The sequence below is a fragment of the Triturus cristatus genome, chromosome 4_2 (genome assembly GCF_964204655.1).
Source record: "Triturus cristatus chromosome 4_2, aTriCri1.1, whole genome shotgun sequence".
Lineage (NCBI taxonomy): Eukaryota > Metazoa > Chordata > Amphibia > Caudata > Salamandridae > Triturus > Triturus cristatus.
The window spans coordinates 434,513,240-434,532,700 of record NC_140586.1 but is presented as its reverse complement, the minus strand read 5'-3'; the positions used below and the strand labels follow the sequence as shown (position 1 = coordinate 434,532,700).

Sequence of the window (19,461 nt, the reverse complement as noted above, 5' to 3'; positions counted from 1 at the left end):
TTGGACGCTAAGGATTCTCTTATGTTTGGCTTGTCTATCCATTAACCTTGATGCATTGATACAACTCATCCTTTTGTAATTCCTTAAGGATTGTTTCCAGCTCCATGGGGTCTGTATTTTCTAGCTTTCTGGTTATTCAGGGGTTAGCAGTTGTGACTGATCTGTCTGTTTTCTAAAATTTGTAATGAGAGAGACCTGAAATGTTTTTTTTTTTTAATGTGGCCTAATCCCTTATGCAAAAAAAATGAGAATATTATTGAGATTAATTCTTCACCAGGAATACAAACCATTGTCTTATGACAGAGAAGCTGAAGGTACTGTGCTTCTGAATGAACTCAGCAGAGCATGTGTAATTTCTCCTTGTATTTTGCCCATGCCTGTTCATTCCTCCTCTGCTACTCCTGGGTTCAAAATCCAAAGCATACATCGTGTCTGGTTGCATAAATTTCATTACACTGCTTGAATCCTAGATTGCATTTTGACTCCTCAGAGCTTGCAATCTCTCTGGTTGCATAATGCATTTTCCTTTTGAGAGCTACATACTGCTCCTGGGTGAACTCTCCGATTGCACCTCACAAAGATAACACCCTTTCCCTCTGGGTAATTTAGCCTCTAAATATGTTGGGTATCAGTATCCCGTGGACAGAAGTGTATATGCAGCTATGCATTTGCTTCTACATGAGAGGAGCACAACATAAAAACACATCCCATATTACCAATCAATACTTGTCTACTTTGTTTCCATCCATATAGTTTCACTTAAATTCCCTACCTATCCTCCCTTTCTGTTCAAGACATGCCAATGTGGAGTAACAAAAATACAATAAGAGCACAACTCTGTTCCTCATGCACATTGATCAACTTCCCAATAAAGGCCACAAATGTGCCACAATGTTTCAGCCCAAAAGACCCGGAGTAGCATGCTACCTGTCCGCAAATGTTATTAAGCGCCTTATAAATGAAATACCACACACTGGCAATATGTGTGTGATGTCTGTACAGTAGCTCATGACCATTTCCTCAAGGCAACTGGAAAATGTTTCATGTGTGCAGGAAAAGCTGTTCTAGGGTTTTATTGCGTTCTGTTCCTTGATCAGTGAATACACAGAAGATGTTTAATTGCTATTCATGAAATAGAAGTGGATTTTTCTAGCCCTGACCGTAACCACTAAACTGCAGTTGTGTCGCTGTCAAAAAAAGAGGAATTGATAATGTTTTGGACATACAGAAGTGGATGGAGAAAACTTTGGTGTTTTTAAGAGGTTTGTGCAGTTCAAACATGCATTTCCTTTCTGACTGAATGTCCTTCTTAATGGAAAAGTGATATTAGGAGAAGTATGATGTGATAATTGAGTGATGGCACTTGGAAATATCGGCCCACCATTTACTGCCCACATTTTACCTCCCAAAACATGCTTATTTATTGTGCATATTCACTCTGTTTTTTTAGGTCTCGCCTGACCCAGCGCATGCGCTGGTCTGGCGAGACTTATTGAGAAGGCTCCAAAAAGTGCTACCAGGCCAGCCTAGAGCTACAGTGCATGTGCGCGGGCGCGCGCGCCGCGATTACTTTCACTTTCGCTGCCGCACGGCCACTTTGATGTTTGATCGCGATCACTTTCACGCCCGCATAGCCAATAGGTCTCGCTTTTGGGACCTTATAATTATTTAGTTATGCAACTGTTGCATGGCTAAACACTTATAAGGTCCCAAAGGCGAGACCTATTGGCTATGCCAATACTTGTTTTTGTCCCTCCCTTCCCAGGGCCATCTGTTTACCCTTCCCCCAGCCGCAGACCTTTGGCAAAGGGAATGTAGCTAGTCGCCTAGAGCCCCACCAAGGGGCTCTAGGTTGCTCTCGATACCATTTAAGATGCAACAAAAATGTAGGTGCCTTGAGCTCCAGGCAATTAGAAAGTTATCTGGGTATGTGCCAACAATCAAAGTTACTGGTGCTCATGCATTGCTGCTGCATTTGTGGTGATGATGTTAATCCCTAATCTCTCGTTGGTCCCCACAGCCTCATCCACTTTGGCATGAGGGGCATTCATTTTCTGATGGGTGTGTAATCGCATGTTTGAGAAAGGAGAGACTTTAAATTATACCATAAGGTTGTGACTCAATACAGACTGACAGAGTTTGTAGAGTTGAGTTAATTACCAGTGATTTCCTTTGGGTCATGATGATGAAGGTAGCATCCTGTATAAATTCTGTTCATACAGTTTTAGTCCGCCATGGATACTTGCTAAATAGTACTCGCATGGAGAACGTGACCGGGACCGCCCATCTCTGTCTGGTTCTGACATTTAGTTACATGGGTGTCAGTGGCTGGGCTTGTGTTTGTGAGAAAACTTAGTCTTTAGTAGTAACTAAACTGGAGTGCTTGAATGAAGTGAACTATTCAAGCTATCAGAATAATTGGATTGGCAGCAATCTTCAAGAAAGAGAGATGTAGGGATCCTGAGAAGCCATGACACGTTTCAGGAATGAAAAGCAAAATTGGGAGAAACCACACAAAATGTGACTAAATGCAGGGAAGAATGGGAGCAAGAGGGCCGAGATTGTAGAAATTGGCAGCCATTGAGTTATATCATTAATGTTGACCTATTTTACTCTCTGTAAAGTTTCATCAAACAATTTACAAAGCAGCTAAGGCACAGGCTATTGCACTCCAATGTCAGTCCTAAGGCATTTATTGGTGCTCTCTCTAAACAGCAGCTGTCTGCCAAAGATAATTCTGTCAATTTTGCTTAAAGTACAATACATTCCAATTAGGGGACACTCAAAAGAAATTGACTCAATCTTATATTCACAATAGGTTGGTGGTTTCCGTATTCCTTCTTTATTTGATATATTTCAAAGTTTCTTTAAGAACCGCAAAAAGCAAACATGTTTTTATCAATGAACTTCTTCAGGGCTGTAAATTACATGATTGATAAGAAAGTGAATTATTAATTGGGATGGGCAGTAGTCCACCAGAAGTAACAAAGTAACTTATTTGTTAGGTCCAGTCAGATGGTTAAGTAATTTGAACCTGAGCTCAGCCCATCCTTTGGTAACTATGGCACACACCAGAGAGGCTTAACTTGGAGAAAATGTGTTAAAGCATTTAGAATTATAAAAAAGGTAAAAAATTTGAAAACCTAAGAAAATAAAAATGCCACTCCAATTCATAAAACACGACAAAGATCCAGTAAGGGGAATCCGTGATATGAATTTTTAAAGATTTAAGTGAAAATGGTGCCAGACCGCAAAGAGCCCAGTTTATAGTCGGTGGTAGCGGTAGACTGAGACTTTTGAGCAATTGAAGGCCAACCATGATGAAGTGCAGTTCAGATACACCAACTAGATTGGCCCTGCTAATGCCTGGAAGTATGGAGGTTGAAAAAAGTTTTTAAGTATCAAAAAGAAAAGGGGCTTTTTCATTTGTGTGAGGAAGAACTCTTCTCCATGTGGGACAAACCTCAAATTAAATATGACACTGTGAAACTGCTGGTTGGATACTTTCTACAGTTGGTCCCCATAAAGCTCTGGTACAAAAGTTTTGAAAGTTCCCAAACTTCCTTTAGTGCGTAATCAAACACAGTCTTATGGGGAGCACCTAGAGACACTCAGGGTGACAGGAAGAGGGCAATACCAGAGTCCAGTCTGGGTCCTGTTGCTACTGGTCAGCTGAGATTCTTCTCCGGGATCTCCTCTTCTGGTGTTTTATTTTAATATCCCTGAAGCCATCCAGTGGAACAACTTTATGATCCTTGGACACTTGTCTGTTCCTGAATTTTAAGTGGGAGCGGATACAGCCTTCTCAAGCCCTTCTCACAGGTCACAGATGCTGAGTGCAGCAGGTTCCGTCTGCCTGGGGTACCTTCACAAGCCCTGCAATGTTCTGTGGAAAGCTGGGTGAGGGTCCAGCTTTGTATGGTCCACCAGCCTGTGGGTGGGGGACACCTTAAGGCACGCCTAGTCCCTCTCTGACCAATGAAGTAATTATTCCCAGGCTCTGGCCAAACTACTTTTCAGTAGCTCCTGATTGCTGTGCTGCAAAAAAGCCCAAATGCAATGTGATTGCGAAGGTCTTTTGCCACACTAAACCTGGGCTCTGACACTGGGGGTGTGAATGCAGTATTTAGTATTGTAATCCTAGTGTCATCCCATATCTAACAATAAAATCCATTGTGAAGTAGGCAATGTACCCACATTAGTCCCAGAGACAAATGTCTGGAGGACAAAAACAGGGACCTTCGGCAATCAGACAGTGATAATACAAGAATTGTCTTGGTATCCTGTTCTTTCCCTTTGAAGTGTACCCCAGTGTTACATGTGGCTTTACAGACCTTTTTGGCAGGATTCGACAGTGTAGTGTCACAGGATTCACACAGCTCCCACTCTGAATATTATGTGGAGTTCAGAGGAGTCATCTCTACCCATTCAGGTCAGCCTAATATTTACTCCTAGGAGCTAAGTAAGTTAAGCTGCGAGAAGCTGGAGAGTTAATGCAAAATAGCCTCCTGGAACTTTAGGCAGGGGAAATGTAATTTTCTGAAAGTTAATTTTCCTTCATATTTAACAAAATCCAACTTCACTATTGAACTGGATGTTTAATAACTAATAAAAATAGTTATTTAAATGTTTTTGCGGTTATTCCCATTCCCAAATAAGCAATTAGTATTTTTTAAAGTCTAAAAATGCTTTATTGAGAATAAAAATAACAGTATGCAATTAGATCTAATAAAAATGATCAATAAGACAATACAAGTAAATTTAAAAGAAATAGAAATGCAATGCAGCAACCTAAGAACAAGGAAAAGATACTGGATTGCTTAAAAATTAACTGTAAATCATCACTACTATTATAAGAATACATGCCTAAAACATGAATTGTAATATGAAATGAATTGCTGAAGAAAAAGAAAAAAATGCATTTTAATCTTTTTAGAGATAAGAAAAGAAGAAAAAAATGAAAGAGGCAGAGAAAGAGGGAAAGAAGAGAAGAGCGGGAAAAGGAATGCAGTATCAGATTGAAGAAGCGAGTCTTATCAAATATACAATTATATAAACAATTGTAATTAAAGGCAATTATAATCTAAAGAGGTTCGAAAGTATGAACAGTAGAAACTGATCTGTCCATATTCCTAGATAAAAAAGAAGTAAGGGGTAACCATAACAAGTCCTTTTTAATTTTTAACGGAATAGATGTAGCATGAGCACGGTCTAATCGATGATGATGACATAATAAATTCCACCATACCATATATGAGATGTAAGCGAGCTAAAGCAATGCGGGGTTTGCGTTTGTTCCATAAAAATGTAATGAAAGATCGGTTAATAACTTTAAAAAAGTTAAGTGGGAGAGAAATAGGGAGCATTGACAAATGAAAATTGACAATGGGTAGTAGCATCATTTTAATGGTGGCTAATCTACCCCACCAAGAAATAAAAAGAGGGGACCAACCTTCTATTAATGCATTAATTTTAGACAAAATTTAATTCCTATTAATTTTGATAGTGTCCTTAATATTATTTGTATATATAATTCTTAGACATTTTATACCTTTTGGGCTCCATTTGAAACCGGAATCTTTAAACATGTGAGGAAGACTATATTTATTTAGTGGTAAAACTTCCGATTTATTAATATTTAATTTATAACCTGAAACAATTGAGTATTCAGCCAATAAGGAAAAGAATTCCGGCAAAGAGGTAGTGGGGTTAGAGACATACAATAAAATATCATCTACGTATGGAGTGTATTTTATATTTAAGTTTTTAAGTTGAAGACCTGTAAAGGTGGAGGATCTTTGAATTGTTTCTAAGAAGGATTCCTATGCCAGGATAAATAATAAGGGAGACAAGGGGCACCCTTGTCTGGTACCTCTATGCAGGGGAAAGTAACTAGACTGTTGACACTTTCACCCAAATAGAAGTGGAGGGGTTGGAATATAACAATTTATTATATTGGGTAAAGTGTGGACTAAAATCATGCCATTTCAAAGCAGCGAACATGAAGTCCCAATTGACTCTATCAAAGGCCTTCTCGGCATCTAATGTTATGGCAGCTATTGGAGGACTAAGTTTGGCCGCTAAATGTATAATATTAAGGAAAGTTCTCGAATTGTCGGAGATGGATCTACCCTTTACAAATCTGGACTGGTATATATTTATTAAATCTGAAATTACAGAATTGACCCGGATAGCCAGCAATTTAGCAAAAATGTTCCAATCCATATTGAATAATGAAATAGGCCTATAATTGCCACACTGAGATAAATCCTTATCTTTTTTAGGAATTGGGCATAGCATGGCCTGAGCAAAAGAACCTTGCGTACACTGAGTACTCAAAAAATTATTGAGCAATAAAAGTTTGTAAATTAAAAGATGTTTGAAATGTAAATAAAAGCTTACAGTGAAGCCATCCGGCCCAGGTGTTTTATCCTTAGGAAGCATATTAAGGCGTTTAAAAATTCTTGGTCGGACAAAGGTGTATCAAGGGAGGATAGATCTATGTTTTTATTAGGGTCTTTGGGAATCAACTGAAAAAAAGATTCAATTTGATCAGTGGAGGGGGGTGATTCTGGAGTATATAGGTTTTTATAATAAACAGTAAAGCATTCTAAAAATTTTGAGTCACTAATGTCATACACCAGAAGGATCTATGATGGCAGTAATTTTAGATTTTTGTTTTTTAATTTGCCAAAGATTTACCCGCTTTGTTGCGCCCGCCATACATTTTCACTTTAAATCTTAGTAAAGTACCACAAGCATCAATAAGGGATTGCTTATTATACTGCAATTTACATTTGACGAGCTTGGACAAAGTATCGTCCTTAAGGAAAAATATTCGTGTTCCAAGGACTTGATTTGAACTAGGAGTTGTTTGGATTCCTGAAGTGCTTTTTTCTTGGCCACATAGTCAGTTATAAAGCCTCGAGCAGTTGCTTTGAATGCGTCCCAAAGAAAATTCATTTTTGTATGTGAAGGGAGGTTGTGAGTGAAATACTGTTGTGTGAATGTCGTAAATTGATCTGTAAACTGCTGATCTAATAAAAGGGAGTTATTAAATCTCCATCTACGGGTGGAAGAAATGGGGTTGGGATAGTAAAAATCTACAATAGCCGGTGCATGATCAGAAATTAAAATCGAACCTATTTCTGCATGTGTAAGAAATTGAAGTGTGTTGTGTGAAAAACACAATCGATTCTAGAAAAGGACTTATGACCAGGGGGAAAAAAGGTGTATTCTAAATCGTCAGGGTGGAAAACTCTCCATACATCGGCAAGACCTCTATCTAAAATGGTTTTGCAGAAGGCCTTGTGCATCAGAGATGGGACAAATGTAGCTTGTGACTTGCTGTGGAAGCAGATTATTAAAAACCCACTGGTGCAGGGTCACCCTTAGTCCACGAGTTCTTAACAAGTAAGGAGAAATCGACACTGGAGCGAAGTACAAACCATAGATCATTTATTAGCGTTCATGAATGGGGCCTCGTCCGACAAGCACCATAGAGATACTCAAGGAGGAAGCACACCGAACGATGGTTACATGGGTTTTTATAGCAAAAGATCACAAACAAGGGACGCCCAGAGGTAAATAGAGCTTTGGGAAACACACAAATGAGGTACCGGTAAGAATCAACAGCCTTGGTGCCTTGTGCATTTGTCGCGTCCTGAAGCTGCACAACAAGATATGCTATCTGGGTAAACTTTACTTGAGGCTTTACCGTTGTCTGAAAAACCCCAAGCAGACGCCAGCTGTTCTTTTGCGTGGACTCTGCATGTATACACAGCCTGCAATGCCCCAATCTAGATTCTTTAGTCATGTTTATACAGATGCAGTGTCCAGGATAGAGCCGGGCTGGAAGTAGGGCAGGGGTGAAAAATGGATGAGGCATAGCTTAATCAAAAAAACGAGAGAATCAGATTTTACATTTTAACAGTGCTTCCTTTTCAGCCTATGCTGAATCCATTTTTAAAAGTATATATTCAATCTTGTATGTTAATATTCATAAGTTCGTAAATTTCAGTGTGCATCATCATTTCTCTGTTCAATTCATGAACATTAATTGGGGGAGGTTTAATGTTATTACAAGTGGCTATACACGCTGTACATATCGTAGGAGCACATTGAATGCAGCAACAGCAAGTGGGAAAGATGGCTCCTATAATTACTATTCCCAATAATAATTTCCAACCCGAAGTGGAAATAAGTCCCTGTAACCATTCGGACCAGGACCATGTTCCTTGGTCTTGATATATTTCTGTAGCTATTTTATGTAATTTGGAAATGGCGTCATAGACAGAAGGGGCGTGGTCAGGAATGAACACACAACTACTACTACCGATAATGCGACATGCTCCACCATGATCGGCGAGTACTACATCAAGCACCATTTTGTTTTGCAGGGTTCCAATCCTTGAAATTTGGAGCTATTCTGTGATATTACCAAGAGCCATCGCTGTTTGATTTGTCACAGCCTCTACCACACGAGTTAAGCGCCTAATTTTTCTACTATTTAAAGCTGCACCAACAAAGAAAAAGAGTCCCAAATTAAAATCAACCTATTGTTGTAATGCAGTGTCAGTTTGATCTAATTCATCATTATTTATAGTTCTTTTAAATCGATTCAAAGAAATGTTATTAAATAGTTTTTGGTCTTTGTGATAAGATGCAGGTGCTAAAAACCCAGGAGGAAGTAAAAAGGACACAACTTATGCCGGACCAACTGACTGGTAGATGATAACCTTTGTTTCCACAAGTGAAGTAAGTGTTATGGGAAGATACAGAACTGCTATTGTTCATTCCAGTGATATTCAATACTGTAGTACAGTCACTTTTTCCCACGAGAATGCTGCCAGTACTGCTCACGCAAAGATCTGCTCGGGCTCCGGTTACAGCGATAACAGGAGGCCCATTACCTTTGGCTATTCTAGTGTTAGGAAAAACGTATCTTGTGGATGAATTTCCTCTGCGATACTCCTTCATTTCCCATACAGTTCCCTTGGCCTGCGGGAGGCCTTCATCATCGGGGTAACAGTCCTTATTGAGAGTAATATTACTAATTGCAGAGGCCCACAAAAGTGCGAACCAGGCTCCACAGGAGCCATTATGTGAAAATGGCAAGGGAATGATAGGCGTTTCTCCCTTCTTCTGATGGACTGGCAACATTCCACATACCCAGCAGTTAGTAGTATTTGTAGCATTATGAGTATGATGTAACATTTGTATGAGAAGTGTTATTGAGGTACGACAGCCGATGGTTTTTTTCATGATAGGGAAGAGTGAAGTAATAATGTTCCTTGGGGACCGGAGTAGTAGCGGGCAATAGGTTTCAAGCCGGAATCAATTTCTCCATTGTCCAAAAAACTGCTGCCAATATTATCAATAATATAATCAGTCACCATACACAGAGTCTTGTCATTGCTTCGCAACTTGGATTCCAATTTCTGCATTTCTTCTTCTTTGGATCAATACAACCACAGATTGGAGAGAGATCCAGACACCACTGAACACGTAATCACAATCCCCTCTGAACCTAGTTCAGCCGATTCTGTGATCCTACCGTGTCACAGCCCAACCGTTCCACTAATTGAAACTGGTCCTCCGGTATCTCTATCTGCTCCTTCCCTTACTTGGTTGTAAATCGTACCTTGTTCCTGAAGGCGTAGTTTGATCAGGAAACCATGTCTTCGTTCAGAGGAGCAACACTTTTCTGAGTCTGTAAGATGTCTTTCAGATCATTTCTGCCTTCTGGCTGGAGAACTGTTGCTGGGATTTGCTTGCAGTGTGTAGCATTTATCCAATTGCGTCTGTTGGTGACACGGACAGCAGTTCGAGTCGCAAGCAGGATCTGTTCCATGTTCTTTTAGCGAGGCTCCAAATTTTTAGAACGTTGAAAATTCTTCACGACCACAAAATCACCAGCCTGAAGACCATGACCCGGACCCTCCGACTTGTCTGGAACAGCTTCCCGCACCTGCTGATGAATCAGAGACAATTTTTCAGTCTAGTTTTTTAGGTAATCACTCAAAACAGGGTACTGTATTTCTTTTATCATGTTTGGCCTTGGGGGTCCCCACACATTCATAGGCCTACCAAAAACTATTTTGTAGGGAGAAAGTCCAATCTTACTATGTGGGATGGAACAAACAGATAACATTGCTAGAGGCAAGGCATCTGGCCAATTAAGGCCCGTCGTTGCTTGTATCTTTGCTAGTTTCAACTTCAATGTGGCATTGTACCTCTCGACTAGACGAGCTGCCTGGGGATAATTAGCAGCATGAAACTTCTGTTTTACCCCTAAACCCTTCATTAGGTACTCTATTATCTGGCCAGTAAAGTGGGGGTCGTTGTTACTCCATAGGACTCTACAAACCTCAAAATGGGGTAAGAACTCCTTTAACAGAACTTTTAGCTGTTGTCAAGGCTGTGTTGTCTTTAGTGTTGGATAAGCTTCTACCCACTTACTAAAGGAACAAACCACTACTAATACATACTTCAAATTATTACGGCGGTCTAACTGAATATAATCCATTTGAAGTGCTTCGAAGGGAACCTGGGGTGAAGAAAATCCACTAGTAGGGGTTGATACTCCCTTCCCAGGATTGTGCTGTAGACATATCATGCAATGTTTAACCAAATGCTCAGCCGTTTTCCGAATGTGCTTATTATCCCAAACCTGTTCTAGTTGGGAGATGGTGTTTTTATCACTAACGTGAGCAGGTCCATGAGCCATAGTCACAAAAGGTAATAAATAGGCATAGGGCAACTTCCATTTCGACATATCTTTTGACCTCCAACATCCCTCATCATCTAATTCTCCTTCCTTTTGCCATTCTGCCTTTTCTTGCTCCGTAGCTAACTGCTGTATTTCTTTGATCTCTGTATACATATTTTCCCATCTTTCAGCTTGGGATCGTGATACATACATCCTACTTGTGTGTATACTTGCAGTATTTCTTGCAACTTCGTCTGCAAAGGCATTTCCTTGTCCCACTTTATCTGTAATTTTCTTCTGGGCACTACATTTGATAATGGCTACACGTTTTGGCAATGTCAAGGCAGCAAGATGACTATTTACTAATTCCCCATGCTGTATTTTAGAACCATGGGAGGTTAGGAATCCCCGTTCTTTCTAAAGCTTGCCAAAATTGTGTGCCACTCTAAATGCATACTGACTGTCTGTGTAAATGTTCACTGATAACCCTTTACTAAGTTCACAGGCCCTAAAAACCGCAATGAGTTCAGCTGCTTGGGCAGATTTTTGCGGCATACGGGCTGTTTCTACCACAGTTTGTAATGTGGTTATGGCATAGGATGCAGAGGTGGTGCCGTCAGGTAATTTCAAGCAAGAACCATCCATCCATAATTCCCCCTCAGGATCTAACAAAGGTGTATCTTTAAGATCTATTCTTCCCTTAGTTTGTTCTTCTGTTAGGAAAATACAGTTGTGCAAATCATGAGTTTGTTCAGCTGGCAAAGGTAACAATGTAGCTGGGTTTAATGTCAAACATCTCTTGAGTGTAATAGGTGCCAAAAGCGTAAGTTTGTATCCTGTGAGTCTAGCGCTAGTCAAGTGTTGTGTTTTATTCTGGTTCAGGAGTGCATCTACGGAATGAGGTACCATAACCATAAGCTTCTTACTCAACACTATCCCCTCAGATTGTCGTATAGAGATGGCGGTGGCAGCAACCGCTCTAAGACAGCCTGGAAGTCCTCTGGCCACTGGGTCTAATACAGCCGAAAAATAAGCACAGAATCAAGATCCGAACATAAAGAAAAATTATATTGTTTAGGCAATGTCCTTTTCCCAAAACTGACATACTCCAGATGGGGAACAATGTATAGTAGCATGGAAATATTTCAAAAGATCAAGTCCCATCAGATTATCTGGAGCGTGTGGGGGGATTAAATAGGGGGCTAAAGCAACAAAATTCTTAACCTGCAAAGGCAATTTTTGGGACACAGGGCTAGTAGTTGGTGTTCCGTCAAATCCTATCGATGTACTCACTTGGCCAGACAAGGGTGTCCCAGGTACCAGTTTCTGAGATATCGCACTACGTGTCGCCCCTGTATCCACTAAAAACCTCTGATCCTGCCCAAGTATGGTGGCTGTTATAAAGGGCCCTGACTGGTCTACAGGTATCTCAACTGGTCCTCCTTGTCCTACGCTGTCCTAGGCAAAATGTGTTTCCACAGTTTCCTCTGATTCCCAATCCTCCATAGAATATTGATTATTTTGTTGATCAAAATAATTTCCTGACCTATTTCTCTCTGGAGCTTGAACCTGCTGTGGCTGCTGTCGGGGAGCTGAAGTCCCGCGGCTACCATTCACGTGTCCCCTTCCTCTCCCACTAGCAGCTAAAACAGGACATTCGGAATGCCAATGTCCCCTCTCCTTACAATAAGCACATTGATCCGGCCCTAGTGGAGTTTGTCTACACGGTGGCCCTACTGGAGGTGTTTGTCTGAAATTCTGACCATAGGTTTTACCTCGACCTTGGGGCCCATAGGCCTGGACCATCATTACCTTAGTTTTCAGTTCTTTTAGTTTTCCTTCTTTACGTTCTTGCTCAGTGGTCACCTGATTCTAATAATACTGAGCCATATCTAATATAGCTTTCGGGGTTACTGAAGCCCATGTACTCTCAGAATTCTTTAAGCGAACAGATATCTCTGGAAGTAAATTTCCCACAAAATGATCTACAAATAAATGTGCACCCGTAGGTGTAGATGTGTCTTGCCCACTAAAATCGTGGAACACTTCCTCATAGCGAGTAAAGTAATCAGGGACGGCCTCGCCCTGTTTTTGTTTACAAGCAGTGAGAAGTGTCCAATCAATTTTCCTGGCCGGAACCATCGTTTTTATCTAAGTAAGTAGGTTACCAGGAAAATCCAGTATAAGCTGACTAGGTTTCTGACCAGGTTTCCTATCCCTGTCTGCTACTATGATGGCAGCCCAGTCTTCTCCTAAGTCAACAGTATGATCCTGCTTCCGAGTAAGTTGCCACATATCCGGGTGCAGGATCACACCAAAAAACATATCAATATCTGCTAAGGTCATGACACAGGAATCAATGGCTGCCTGTACATCATCATAAAATCCTCTAGGATTTTTCTGTATGTCTGGTAAGGAGGCTTTTAAAGTGAGTACATCCGTACTTTTCCAGGGCGTATATATCCAATTGTACAAAAAATGGGCTCTAGAATAGAGACTATTAGGGTCATCATTATCTGCATTCCCTCTACCAGGAATGAACTGAGGCATGGCTTCCCTCATAGGTCTTATTCGAGGAGAGGAAGAAAGTTCATTACGATATCCAATTATCGTTGCAATGGCAGTGTTAATTCTACTTACAGGAAAGGCTCCTATCTGACACTGTCGATTAATAGCTCTGACATCATCGGGACCATTTTGTCCTGTAGTCATCTCCCATTGGACCATAAGTTGATGAGAAAGCTTATTTATGAGACAAAGAAGCTCGCCCTCAGAAAAATCCTGTATCTGATCTATCATTCTTCCAATCTCAATTTCTAGATCACTCAACCAATTTAATACGATCAATGCATCCTGATGTGATTGAGATACAGTAGAACGAAGAATTTGAGGGGTCAAGACAGATACAGAAAGTACGGGATCTTCGTCATTTCGGGTGCAGTGGCCTGGGATGGGAGGTAAGGGATGTACCGGTACTGGTTGGAAAATAGGGAGCTGGACAACCGCGGGCAAAGGAGGTGGAGCCGGAGGTACCGGGGGAATGACATTTGGTGGTCCAGGGGGTGGAGGTGTTAAGGGTACATATGGGGGCGGGGGTCGTTCGATCAATAATCCATCAATATCTGAATCCACATCCTCTTGGTAAACCCGAAATTCTACTGTCGGTCTAACTATATATTCCTTAGATATTAATAATCTATGCTCTTGATCTAAACATTCCTTTTTCTCCTGTACTTCCTTTTCCGTCAATTCCTTTTACTTCTGATACTCTGTCTTCCTTTCCTGTTTCCTTTGTACCTTCTCTGCCTTGAGCTGCATCTCCTTTACTTCCTTCCTCCACATACGCAAACTGTCAAACATAGCTGGCCTAACTTTCTTTAAAAACAATCGTTTCTCTAAATACTCAAGTTTGTGAGGGTCCATTGTTCCCTCTAATGGCCATTGCAACTGGGGATCCCCTTTTGTATATTTGTTCCACAATACATTATACATGATGGGACAAATACCCTATTTGATTTACATCTCAAAATTTGGCATACCTTCTGGTGACATAGGCATGTTATATAAGATGTAAAAAACTTATAAACAGAGAAAAATTAAAAATATTCTCACATTACCTGTAAGGAAAAATGTTAGTCAAAACAAATAGCAAGTTCTAAAACAGATTCCAAAACAAATTCCAAGCAGATTCCGAACGGATACCAAACAAATGCCAAGCAAATACCAAACAAATTCTAACCAAATGAACCAGTTCAATACAGATCTACCTTAAGTGTAGTCTTCAACTCCCACCTGTCGATTCTCCCTGATCCAAAAGAATGACTGTCCAAGGGCCCCAGTCAAGGCCATCAGCCGCCAGGAAGATCAGAGTTGGAGAGCTGAAAAATCACCATGGACCATGAGAAACACTAGTCTCTTCAGGTGGGGCGCCCCTCAGCGAAGTTCGTCTTACTGACCCGATCTCCTTCCCTGGTCCGACTGCAAGCACTTGATGGGGCCCCACGTCTGGGCGCCAACTTGTGGAAGCGGATTATTAAAAACTCACTGGTTCAGGGTCACCCTTAGTCTGCGGGTTCTTAACAAGTAAGGAGGAATCGACACTGGAGCGAAGTACAAACCATAGGTCATTTATTAGCATTCATGAATGGGGCCTCGTCCGACAAGCACCATAGAGATACTCAAGGAGGAAGCACACCGAACGATGGTTACATGAGTTTTTATAGCAAAAGATCACAAATAAGGGACGCCCAGAGGTAAATAGAGCTTTGGGAAAAACACACCAATGAGGTACCGGTAAGAATCGACAGCCTTTGTGCCTTGTGCAATTGTCTCGTCCTGAAGCTGCACATCAAGATATGCTATCTGGGTAAACTTTATTTGAGGCTTTACCATTGTCTGAAAAACCCCAAGCAGTCACCAGCTGTTCTTTTGCGCTGACTCTGCATGTATACACAGCCTACAATGCCCCAATCTAGATTCTTTACTCATGTTTATTCACATGAAGTGTCAAGAAAAGAGCCGGGCTGGAAGTAGGGCAGGGGTGAAAAATGGAATAGGCATAGCTTAATCAAAAAACGAGAGAATTAGATTTTACATTTTAACATTGCGATTTAAAAAGGGTCGAGACGTTGGTTGCAATCTCCTCCAACTATTAAATTTTCAGAACCATGAGAGGACAGCAGGGAAGAACTATCCTTCCAAAAAGTATGATCTACTCCATTCGGTCCATATATATTACAAATCGTAAAATTGGTATTATTAATGGCAACTTCAAGGAGAAGCCATCTGCCGGCATCATCCTTGTACTCATTTATCAAGTGAATATTCAATGATCTATGGAACAGTATAAGAACACTATTTTTGCTGTGTACAGCCAAAGACCCTGCCAACCCACTGTTTTTTAAATGAGTTAATATCTTGTTCCTTGTGATGTGTTTCCTGCAGTAGTGCTATTTGGCAATTCAATTTGGACAAATGGGACAAAACTCTGTTTTTTAACGAATGCCCATAACATTCCATGACACCAGACGTAAATTGCTCATTGGACTAATGATATGGATGTATATAAAAACTCAGTAATAAACCTTATTAAATGAAATAAAAAGGTAACCAAATAGATGCTTAAGCTAATCAAACAAAAAAAGCAGGATAATTGGCACACAAATTCCAATATGAGGAAAAGACTGACATAAATAGAAGACAGAGATAAGCCAGGGAGTTGAGAAAAAAAGGAGGAAAAAGTAGAAAAGGTAAAATGAGTTCTACAATATTTATCAAAAGACCATTGGCCAGATAAGGAAAGAAAAAACACAAAAAAAATCGCCTTGTGGAGGAAAAAACTCGCAATGATGAAGTGAAGTAAGAGAGAGAGCGCGAAAATAGAAAGACGGAAAAAAAAGAGAGAAAAAAGAGGGAAAACAGGAGCTAGATAAGAAAAGGCAAAGGGGAGCACAGTCGCCCTATGAGTGTAAAAAGAGAAGAGATGTCAGAAAGCCAAAAGACTTTAGTCATAATGATAACAAACAAGAAGAACATTAGTGAATGAGGGGGGGACGAAGAGAGCAAAAGCCACTCCAAAGATGGACACCAAGAAAACACTAGTTTACTGAGAATAGAAAGAAAATAATACAGAGAAATTAAAGACAATAAGGGTAAACATATGCAACAAGATGGAAGGAAACTTACCAAACAGTGGGGAAGACAATGCAACGGACTGGTTCATACATAACAAAACATATGGACAACGCGGGTATGGACATCCGCATCGGAAATTACGAGGGGAAGACCTAGGAAACAGGAGATAAGAGAAAATGTTAGATAACAATTAAGGTTTGCTCAGTTCCATAGCTTTTCCTTTGTGAACTTGAATGAATTTCCCAAGTTCGCCAGGGTCTTCGAAGGTGAAAGATCTTACTTTATAAGTCACTTTAAAGAAGCACGGATGAATAAGACCATAACGGGCATTCATGGATCTCAGCGTGGGTCGAAGATCAAAAAATTCATTACGACAATTGGCAGTCGGCTTGGAGACATCTTGACTGAAGAATATTTTGTGACCAGAGCATCTGCTTATGTTGCTTGGCAGCGTTGAGCATTGCCATGAGATCAGAGTACAGAAGTGGTTGAGGAGGATGTGTTCTGAGGGCCTATTCTATGTGCCATCTGAATATTTAAATCAATGGATTTTGGTAGACCAACAATCTGCAGAACTTGAACCTTCAAGAAGGAGATCATGTCTGAGCCTTCGGAACCTTCCGGAATTCCATAAATACGTAGATTGTTGCGCCTATTTCGACTTTCTAAATCCTCTGTAGTTTTCTTTAATTGCGCAACTTCTCTAGTGAGGATATCGACTTTGGCAACAACATCTTGGGCATCACTGATTTGTTCCACATCAGAAAGTCTGGACTCCAGACCGGACCACTTCTCCTCAATTCTCTGAAGTGTTGCAGTAGTATCCGTCATAAAGGGTCTGATATGACGCAGTTCATCCATGATGTCCTCCAACCTTCAAGGAAGAGGGGATTTCGTTGGCGGTGGACGGATCTTTTTTGGCGCGCTTGTTGGTGTTACCAGCAGAGTCTTTACGTCCTCCAGAATTGGAACTAGCAACCACATGGGACTTGTTGGAGTGTGAAGAGTCCATGACTGCAGCACAATACAAAACGCAGCTGATAAAAATTAGAAAAATGTCTCCGTGCAGTACAAGCAACTAGTGGGAGCGCCGACAAATCTTATAAAGAACCTGACTGCAGAATGTTGCGTAGCCTTAGTGCCTCAATAGAAGAGATGAATAAGCCAATGAATGTCCATTAGGAAATAAAGCAGCCTCACCATCAAATTAGAAGAAACATAGTAGAATGACCCAAAACGAATAGAAATAAGAAGGAAAATTCTGTCGAAAAGGCCAAGTGGCATCGTTGTCCACTGAGGTAAATCTGAATGCTGAAGGGAGAAAATGGCGGTCACAGCGCAAGGCTGAATGAGGCAGGAGATAAGAGGGGAAAAAAGGTAGCCAAAAAGACCTCTTAAGGCCAGAAAAACTTGCCCTAGCACTCAGCGTGACTTCCGACGCAAGAATCCATTGTTTATTCACCGCACCGAGCAGAATGGAAAGTCTTCCGTTAAGAAATGTTTCTCCGTGTCACGAAGCTGAATCAGAGAGCGGCCATTTTAGTCGCCGCCGCACGCCTCCCAATATTAGTATTTTAATCTGTAACCTGGATTTCTACATAGGACAGCTTGGCTTGCCACAGTGAGAATGGCTTTTAGTGCCTTGTCACTGTAGGGACATGTTAACATTACCTTTTACATTTCCTCCTTTCAAGTACCATGCACCCAACTTTGTGGGCTACTAGACCTACATCGACCTACATCGATGTGACTTACTAATATACCCTTGCTCGCTGTGCCACTGGATTCAAGATAGCTTTGCTGATGAGGGGTGTTACACCGAATACGGTTCCAGGATGCTTGTTTCTGGTCCTGTGAGGACCCGGCTTACAGTTCGGGCTGAACTGTTCCCATGAGGAACAGGGTCAAGTCTGATCTGCATATGGCTGGGTCCAAACTGGGGTGGTGTAGTGAGCAAAAGAAGAATGGATTTAACCCAGATCTCTTGACTGGGGTGAATGTTTGATTCATTCAGCATTCCAACCTTAATTTGTTGCTGCAGCACTTTTCGTACTTAGTGGGATGGGTATGCCCAGATGTGGGTCCCTTGCTCGCTGTGCCACTGGTTTCAAGCTAGCCTGGCTGATGAGGGCTGCGGGGGCCAGGGGTTCTGGCGCTGGGCGCCGAAGGCGTGCCTAAGGCAAACCCGTCTGTGCCCGTCCGCGCCTGGAGCGTGCCGAGTGCCAGAACCCCTGGCCCCCGCATCCGCCACGAAGACCGCCTCCGATACGACGCCAGCACCCTCATCGCTCTCAACCCAGGACAGACCTCCACCTGCTTCAAAGCCACCCCGAAACGCACCCATGGTCCCTTCACCTGCCGGAACTGCAGCTTCACCTGCCTCGGAGACCCCGAGACTCCCGCCAAGAAGGACCTCAACCATCTCCAATGCATCCTACTAAACACCCTCTCCGCACGCAAGCACGCTGTCGAGCTCTGGGACCTACTCGACACCTCATCACCGTACGTCGCCTTCCTGACAGAGACCTGGATGAACTAATCCTCCGCACCCGACATCGCCATAGCCATCCCCGACGGCTACATGATCACCCGCAGAGACCCAACGGAATCGGAGGAGGAATCGCCATTGTCCGCAAAGACACCATCAGGGTCTCGACCAGCACCGACTACACTCTCAGCACCGCCGAATACATGCACTTCCAGATCCACACATATCCCAACACCACCGTAAGAGGCACCCTCATCTACAGACCCCCCCCGGACCACGACCCCAGTTCAGCGACTCCATCGCCGACTTCATCAGCACGCACGCCCTGACCTCCACCGACTACATCCTCCTCGGAGACCTGAACATTCACTTGGAGAACAACAACGACAGCAACTCCCCCTTCCCCTGATCGACAACCTCGCTAACCTCGGACTGAAACAGCTCATCACGACGCCGACCCACATCGCCGGACACACGCTCGACGCCATCTTCTCCGCAAGCTCCCACGTCTCCTTCAGCCACACCTCCGAACTCACCTGGACCGACCACCACTGCATCCACTTCACCTTCCGGAAACCCGCCGCACACCACCGCACCCTACAGATACCCTTTAGATGCTGGAGCAAAG

At 42.0% G+C, this 19,461-nt stretch overlaps 1 protein-coding gene across 1 annotated transcript in view; it reads left to right on the top strand.

Moving 5' to 3' along the window:
• The window catches only part of RPF1 (ribosome production factor 1 homolog), a 157,448-nt gene that overhangs the window by 31,672 nt on the left and 106,315 nt on the right, over nucleotides 1-19,461 (top strand). The window lies entirely within an intron of this gene.